We start from the raw sequence: 9,479 nt of genomic DNA on the forward strand, positions 1-9,479 counted from the left end.
CGTCTTCAACAACCTGAGCCCTTGTCACATGGATCTCTCTCTCTCTATCCTCGAGGAGGCTCGGCTATGGATTCTTGCCGGCGCCAAGGAGTTACGTCGCTTACCTCTCCATGCTCGACCTCCGGACTCTCCCTAAGTCCCTGGCCGTTGGGTTAACAAATGTTAACCCATGTATAGTTTTCTTCTTCTTTTCTTCTTTTTGTCCTTGTTTTTTAGATCTTTTGTTTTGTTTCTCTGTCTTTCTCTTGTAGCGCTGCTACAGTTTGTACAGTTTTTCCACCTCTTTGCGGCTCCTTCTAATATACAAAGACACTCGCTTAGGCGTGTGTTAGAGAAAAAAAGAACAAGGTCCACACACGTGCTACGAGATGCCGACAACCGAGGGCACTGCCGAGTAACGCTGCACCGCCACAAGCTCATGTCCTCGTCGACCCATGGAGCCGCCTAACCTCATCCATCGCCACGTCTAACAGCCTCCGGTCCGTCTGTCTGACCAAAACCCTCCAGCCCTACATATGAATAGACATTTTGAACATAGCATCAGTCGGGCTGCTGATGACCTTTCCCTCTATAGCTAGCTTATTGCGAATATTCCAAAGCGTCCAACATTGAGCTGCAAAGGTAAACCAAGCTAATCTACGGAGGCGCCCCGACAAACCCTGGACAATAGCGATAAAGTCACCAACCTTTGTTGGGTTCCAAGCGCACGACAAGATTTCCCTAATCCCTGCCCACATAAACTTTGCCAAGTGGCAGTTGAAGAATATATGATTACAATCCTCGAACTCCCCACATAGCGCACAGTCCCCATTCGAGGGGCCATGACGCTTGGCCAACTACTCACCCGAGGGCAGTCGCCCCCTGATTAGCTGCCAAAGGAAGACCTTGATATTCGGGGGAACCCTAGTCCTCCACACTTCCTTGAAATGTGTGATCGCCGCCCCATGCGACAGTTTGAGGTACAGGGAATTGGTGGAGTAGCACCCAGGCTCCTCAAGCGCCCACGACACTTTGTCTTCACCCATCCTCATCGGGTTCAGATCAAAGATCCGGCACAAATTATCCCATTCTACTCGTTCAGCCAACGTGAAGCTGCGCCTGAACCGGATGCGCTAGCCCCCCCAACCCCGGCAACCATCGCAAACTAATTATCGCAACAAGTGAATAAGCCCGGGAAAAGACCGCGAAGGGGACCCCTGCCCGTCCACCAATCTAACCAGAAGTACGTCTTCCTCCCATCCTGCACAAGGTGTTTGACCCCCAGCTTAAAGTACCATTTGATCTTATGAATGGCATTCCAAAACTGGAAGCCCTTCGTAGGGACCTCCGGGGAGAAAAGGTCATTGTTTCCCAGATACTTGGCCCTAAGCAAGTCTGCCCACAGACCCTCCTCATTCTGGTATAGTTTCCAAATCCATTTTACCATCAACGCAATGTTCATGTGCGCTTGGTATTGAGGATCTCCAGACCCCCAAATGCCTTTGGTCTGCACACCGTGTCCCAGTCCACCATATGGTACTTTCGTTTGGCGCTCACTGACATAGGCATCCCAAATGGGCCTGCCGAAGATAGTACCCGGGGTTTACTGAAGGCCCACTACCCGAAGAATAAGAAGATTCGGGAGCCCAAGATGTATTTAAGGAAAGATAGAGTTGTAATAGGAAGTGTTAATTGTAATCTTACGGGATGAGTTAGAAACCTTCCTGGACTATGTAACTTGTACTACACGAATCCCTCGGCTCCGCCTCCTATATAAGGGGGAGTCGAGGGACGCAGAGATCATCGAATCATTGTTTACAAACCCTAGTTTTCATAATCATCGAGTACTTTTCGGCTGAAACCTTCGAGATCTACTTGCCCTCTACTTCCAACTAAACCCTAGCCTACAATCCATAGGCATTGACAAGTTGATACCTTGTCAATTGGCGCCGTCTGTGGGAACTAGAGGCGTAAGGATCTGATCTCGATGGCACGTTCAAGATCTTCGACATCATCAACTGCAAGCAATGCAATGGATCGAGGTAAACAGATCGCTACTGGTCCTGTCGATTTTGTTCCTCACCCACCCTCCCGTTTGGATGCATATGCGTATCTGGAGGAGCCTATGGAGATGACGTTCGGAAGGTTTCGCTTTCGCGTCGAGAAGGAAGGATCGTATCGTGTCGAAATTCCGATTTCGTCGGGATCATCGGCGGTCGATTCTGATTTTTCAATCTATACATCGTCAACCGAATCAGGAGAAGAAGAAACTTCGTCGACACGCTACGTCAGCACCAGGGCAAGAGAGAAACTTGCCAAGATCTTCAGCGACATGTCGTTTGAGTCATCTGCGGACTCATATATAAGCGATGGCTCAAGCGATGTCGATAGTTATGACTTCATCGACAAATCTATTACAGTGGGCAAGGTCTTCATCAATCTCAACGATGGTGTCACCAAACCCAACATAGATCTGAATACAAAATATCATCAGATTTATGCCATTGAAGATCAAGAGGAAACATCTGAGGCTTTCGACGATCTGGGAAATCCATACGTCGATCCCTCCGATCTGCAACGAGGCCTGGGCAATAAATACGTCGGGCCACAGCCGCGAGACAGAGTTCAACTCTCGCAAGCAGCGTGGGATAGGGCCGCGAGAGCTATGGACGGCTCAGAACCAATGGCCACCACAGCTACGCCAGAGGAGTTGCAAGCATATCAATATAGGCTCGCACGAGCTGCAAGAGAACTGGAAAAACAGACAGCTGAGTTAAACAGAAGAAAGGAGGCAGCTTCTGCATCTAGCAGGAGAAGGGCAGATCTGAGTCGACAATCTAGAACTTCGGGTGATAGCCACAGGGAGGCTCGGAACAGAGCAAGATCAAGGTTACAACACATACCCGAAGCAGAAAGAGAGCACTTGGTCCAAAACCTCGACATGTCTTTTATGTCGATAGATACAAGAGGAAATATCATCCCTAAGACACCAGAGGCTGGGTATATGGCGACACACGCTTTTATCCTCGCATCTAAACCACCTCCAGGCGATCCAAGGGAAACACTATACAATATGGCGGTAGCAGGAGTTGGAGCTATGGGGACAGCATTTGTAACAACGCCTCCCGAAGGAGCGGCAAGGCAAAATAGTCCACGACCTGCAGCAGCAACAGCGGCATCCCCTGAAGGACCAAGCGGAGCAAGAGACACGGCAGCACAAGCAAGGGTCGACAGAGCGCGGCAAAGCAGAAGGGAACATCGGCAATCCCCGGAGCTTAACGACGAAGATATGTGCGGTTTGCCATGCTTCACGAGGAGAGTCCGAAAAACTCGAGTTCCTTCAGGATTCAAGTTACCCGACAACTTCAAGAAATTCGACGGCCTTCAAGATCCAGAGGATTGGCTAGTTGATTATCTCGAGACAGTAAAGCTCACAGGAGGAACCAGAGCAACAGCTATGCAAAGCATCCAGGTGCATCTGAGTGGAGCCGCACGATCTTGGATAAAGAAACTTACCCCAGGATCTATCGACAACTGGGAAAGCTTCGAAGATGTGTTCGTCAAGAATTTCCGGTCCACATGCAAGAAACCTGCGTCGTTGGAGGAGTTGAGAGCATGTCGACAAAAGCCAGATGAGCCAATGAGAAAATACATCCAAAGGTGGAACATCATCAAAAACTCGGCAGAAAATATATCTGACGAGAGAGCGATAGATGCGTTTGTCGCAGGAATCAGGCGTGGAGATTTCGTCGAGGACTTGGGAAGGACCAACCCAAAGACAGTATCCACGTTAATGGAGATAGCAAACAGATGGGCAGATGGAGAAGATGCTGTCCACAATAAAAGGCACAGGTCGCCAGAGGAGGACCGTGGTCAAAATTATCAACCAAGGCGACGATTTCCTCGGCAGTACCCGAACTATGACGCTTCAGGACAAATTTCGGCAGGTTTTCAGGCAAACACAGGAGGAAACAACAGAGATGATTATCAGAGAAGCAGTGAGCAGCGAGGCGATAACAGGGACAATTCTCGTAACAACAGGCAAAATAGCGGACCTAGGTTCCCGAGGCCTTTCGTTTCCCCCGAAGAAATGATGAATGGGCCGTGTCAGATGCACTTTTTCCTCGACAGCAACGGAAAAAGACAGTCAGGGCACCTGCAGAAAGACTGTCGCAATTTCCAGGCAATGCTAAGGTACGCAGAGAACGCTAACGCGCGGGCAGCACAGAGAAATCCTCGAGAACCCAGGAGCGAGATTCACCTACCACCACCTCCCGTGATCACAGAAGACAATCGACATCAGCTCAGAATAGCGGAAGCACCTCCACCACCACCTTATGTTGATCCTAACTCTAACGGAGCAGTGTCGATGATTCAGAAGGGAAGGCCATCCAATAGAGCTCAGAAAGTAATCTCACGACAGGTGTTTATGGCAGAAAAAATGCCTCCACCAACTGTCGAGTATCTTAATTGGTCCGGGCAAGATATTGGCTTCACCATAGCAGATCATCCGCAGCAAGTTCCTCGACCAGGGCAGTCAGCACTTATTTTACCAGCAGTTATTGCGGGATTCGATGTCTCTCGAGTGTTCATAGACGGCGGCAGCAGCTTAAACCTTATGTATGCAGATACATTGAGGAAGATGAACATATCCCTAGCAAACTTGAAGCCAACAGACACAAGGTTCCACGGTATCACACCAGAGAAACCAAGTTACCCATTGGGGAAGATCAATCTCGACGTTCAGTTTGGGACCCGAGAAAATTATAGAATCGGGAGGCTGGAATTTGAAGTCGTGGATTTTCCGTCGCAATACCACGCTTTGTTGGGACGACCAGCATATGCTAGATTTATGGCGGTGCCACATTATACATACCTGTTATGGAGGTTGCCTGGACCAAAGGGACCAATCACGGTCAAAGGAAGCTTCGCCTTAGCCGATAAGTGCGACAAGGATTTTCACCGGATATCAGAAACTTTCGGGATGCAAGCTGAGTATCTGGCGTCAAGGAGTATGACTGACTATGACGTACTGCCAGACGTTGGAAGGCCAAACAAAGAATCAACTTTCAACACCGAGAAAAATTCTAAGGAGGTGCAGATTCACCCGGCAGACCCGAAAAAGACGACGTCCATCGCCAACGACATGGACTTCGCATAGGAAAGCGCGCTCGTCGAGTTCCTCCGTGAGAACTAGAAAATCTTCGCATGGTGTCCAGCTGACATGCCAGGAGTACCCAGGGAACTTGCCGAGCACCACCTCAACTTGGATCCCCTCGCGAGACCAATCAAACAACCCTTGCGGCGTTTTTCGGAACCAAACCGCAAAGCTATGCTATCAGAAGTAAATCGACTTAAGGATTCTAGTTTTATCAAAGAGATATCTACAGAAGCCACATGAGTAGCTAATCCAGTGATGGTGCCGAAGAAACACACGTCAGTCCTTCGCATGTGCGTCGACTTTACGTGTCTCAATAAACATTGTCGTAAGGATCACTTTCCCCTCCCAAGGATCGATCAAATTATCGATTCCACGGCAGGATGTGAACGTCTTTCCTTCTTGGATGCATACTCTGGTTATAACCAGATCAGACTAAAAGAAGACGATGAGGCCAAAACAGCGTTCATAACACCTTACGGCGTGTTCTGCTACAGAACAATGCCTTTTGGTTTAAAAAACGCGGGAGCAACATATCAGAGGATGATGCAGAAGTGTTTGGCGACACAGATTGGAAAAAACGTGCAAGTATACATCGACGATGTCGTCATAACATCAAAAAAGGGGGTAACGTTGATCGAGGATCTCAAGGAAACCTTTGACAACCTCAACAAATTCTGCCTCAAGCTGAACCCGACGAAGTGTTCCTTTGGCGTCCCAGCAGGAGAACTTCTGGGGTTTCTAGTTTCAGCAAGAGGGATTGAAGCAAATCCCGACAAAATACAAGCTATCGTCACAATGAGGAAGCCAACAAAGTTGAAAGAAATACAGCAGTTAACTGGGCGAGTCGCAGCTTTGAGCAGATTCGTAGCCAGGCTGGGAGAAAAAGCGTTACCATTTTACGCTCTGATAAAGCAAGGAGATAAATTCCGGTGGAACGAAGAGGCCGACAGAGCTTTCGAGGTTTGAAACGCACAATCTCGACACCACCAATTTTAGTGGCGCCGAAGGAAAAGGAACCGCTCCTGCTGTATATTGCAGCCACGCCCCAAGTGGTTAGCATGGTGTTAGTCGTTGAAAGAGAAGAGGAAGGAAAACTCCATGGAGTGCAAAGGCCAGTATATTTCATCAGTGAAGTTCTGTCGCCTTCCAAACAGCGGTACCCGCAGTACCAAAAGCTAGCATATGGAGTAATTGCAACGGCAAGGAAGTTGCGCCACTATTTTTCGGCACACCCGATAATAGTAGTCAATGAAGCACCTCTCTCAAATATACTGAACAATCCAGAAGCTACAGGGCGTGTCTCCCTTTGGGGAATAGAACTTTCCCCTCGGGACATCACGTATGAAAAAAGAAAGGCAATCAAGTCGCAAGTTCTGCCAGATTTCATTGCAGAGTGGATGGAGTTACAAAACACGGGACCTCCAGATTTGTCGAGAACCTGGACCATGAACTTCGATGGGTCCAAGAGAGTAGAAGGAGCTGGTGCAGGAGTAGTACTTATATCACCTGAAGGCGACAAGTTGAAATACGTCCTTCGGATGACGTTCCCTAACGCATCTAACAATGAAGCAGAATATGAAGCCCTCATACACGGGATGAAGATGGCGAAAGCTTGCGGTGCAACTCGACTAAAAATCTTTGGCGATTCACAATTGGTAGCTCAGCAAGTTATGAACCAATGTGACGCAGTCAATGATAGCATGATGGCATACAAGGAGGTGTACAATGAGCTCGAGAAGCTGTTTGATGGATGCGAAGTAAACCACATCAGCCGATTGAGCAATGATGAAGCCGATGTTCTCGTAAACATCGGGTCGCAGTGCCTCCCAATCCCACCAGGAGTATTTTGGGAAGAAATAGCGGAGAGATCCACGAAACCAAAAAAGGTGCAGAAAAAAGAGAAAACTTCGACGCCTCCGAAAGAAACCACGGAGGATGAAGAGGAGCAAGAACTTGTGATGATGGTTCAAATTCCATGGATGCAAGCATATATATCATACATCCTTAGGAAAGAAATACCCGACGATCCAGTTGAAGCAAGGCGAGTTATTCGACGATCCAAAGCTTTCACAGTGATCAAAGGGGAATTATACAAGCGAAGTATTTCGGGCGTCCTGCAAAGGTGTGTCGCACCTGAAGAAGGAAGAATAATTCTGAAGGATGTACACGAAGGAATATGTGGCCACCACGCAAGTAGTCGAGCTATTGCAGCCAAGGTTTTTCGAGCAGGATTCTATTGGCTGACAGCAATCGAGGATGCCAAGGAAATAGTAAGAACTTGCGACGCGTGTCAAAGGTTTGCCGCAAAACCTCACTCTCCAGCAGCAGAACTAACACCAATACCGTTGTCATGGCCCTTTGCCCAATGGGGACTTGATATGGTGGGCAAACTGCATAAAGCTTCGCCAGGAGGATATGAGTACTTGCTGGTTGCTGTCGACAAATTCACCAAGTGGATAGAAGCAAAGCCGATAAATTCACCAGATGCAGCATCAGCAATAAAATTCGTGAAGGACATCGTCTTTCGATTTGGAGTACCTCACAGCATCGTTACAGACAATGGCAGCAAATTTACGTCAAAGGAATTCAAGGCGTACTGTGCAGAGGTAGGCACCAAATTGGACTTCGCGTCAGTCGCGCATCCTCAAACCAATGGACAAGTTGAGAAAGCCAATGGCATCATCTGCAATGGCATCAAGAAACGCCTGTTAGGACCACTGGAAAAAGCTCGACATACCTGGCCAGAAGAACTACCAAGTGTGTTGTGGAGCATCCGAACAACACCAAATACAGCGACACAGGAGACCCCGTTTTTCCTCGTCCATGGAGCAGAGGCAGTACTGCCAATAGAAATAGAGCACGACTCCCCTAGAGTCACAGAGTATAATGAAGAAGCTTCCAGGAAAGCATTGGAAGACGACGTCGACGCACTCGATGAAGCTCGAGACGAAGTATTATCAAGGGTAACCAAATATCAGCAGGACCTGAAAAATTACCACAGTCGACGTTTGAGACCAAGATCTTTTCAAGTCGGAGACTTAGTTTTGCGACTCAATCAAGAGCGCACTGAAAAACTCGAGTCGCCATGGTTGGGACCTTACGTTGTCACAGAAGTCATCGACGGAGGCGCATACAGGATCAAGGATAAGAAGACGGGGGTTCCCGAGAAAAACCCCTGGAACGTAGCACAGCTCAGGCGGTTCTACGCCTAGAGTCAAAATATAGTCCTCTTCTGTAAAAATACAATGTACTGAAACGCCCGCGAGTTTTCAGACGCACTCTTTTCCTTTTCGGGGCACCGAGTGGGGCCGGAAAGGTTTTTAATGAGGCGGGCTCGCGGTGCTGCAATATAATAAAGATAGTGGAGATATATTTCTTATTCTTCGACACGCTCGGGGGCTCAACGCCTTCAAGTTTCAAAAAACGTACAATATAGACATATTAGACTTACCCAAATATTTCGCCTTGGTACACTAAATACCTCGCCAAATATCGGAAGCTAATAAAATTATAAATATAGTGTACGCACCAACAAACTTACTGCTTTGGTCTAAGAACCTCGCAACAAAAAAATAGAACTTTGACACCACGAGACTCGGGGGCTTTCAACCCATCAATGAAAAAAACAGAGGTATCTTATTATGACAGGAGGAAAAGTCTTCGAGATGGAAAAAACAGTACAACTCTAGCCAGAAGGCTCGGGGGCTCCAGCAATATAGAGCAGTTTACAATATACAACAAATTTCTTCGGAAATCAAAAAAGATACAGACATAATGTTGTTCAATATAGTACAAATCAGTCAAAACCTAAAATACTATCTATGGACAAGCCTCTGGTTGTCTTATGCTCAGCATAGGACCCCTTGACGAAGAATTCTGAATCCATCCGAAGAAGCTCATCTATCATTGACTCAGCCACAGGAGTTACCATTTCATTGATTGAGTCGATATCATTCTTTCACCGCGATTTTTTGGCCAGACAATCAGCAACAATCTTCGTCAGGTCTAACTTTGGATGGCAAATATTTATCATAATCATGGCGAACCTCGCTCCAGCTGTCAATTGAGCTCGCACAAAATTATGAATGCGAGGAGCATCTCTGAATACCTCCAATAATTCAGGAAGAGTTTTGGGAACTTCATTTCGAGGGAACAAAGTCCTGTAAACAAGGGTTAATGTTGTCGTCCAAAAGTTGAGGAATTCGCGCACTTGGCAAGCATGATCTTGAAACCTGACAATCTGCTAGGTTCGTTCAGGGGAGGCCCAGAATAAACAGCCATGGTTAAGGGAAAGATTGACGAGAAGATTTGTTCTCTCGTTCACCCTTCGATCTTCGGC

This window comes from Lolium perenne, chromosome 1 (genome assembly GCF_019359855.2).
Source record: "Lolium perenne isolate Kyuss_39 chromosome 1, Kyuss_2.0, whole genome shotgun sequence".
NCBI lineage: Eukaryota > Viridiplantae > Streptophyta > Magnoliopsida > Poales > Poaceae > Lolium > Lolium perenne.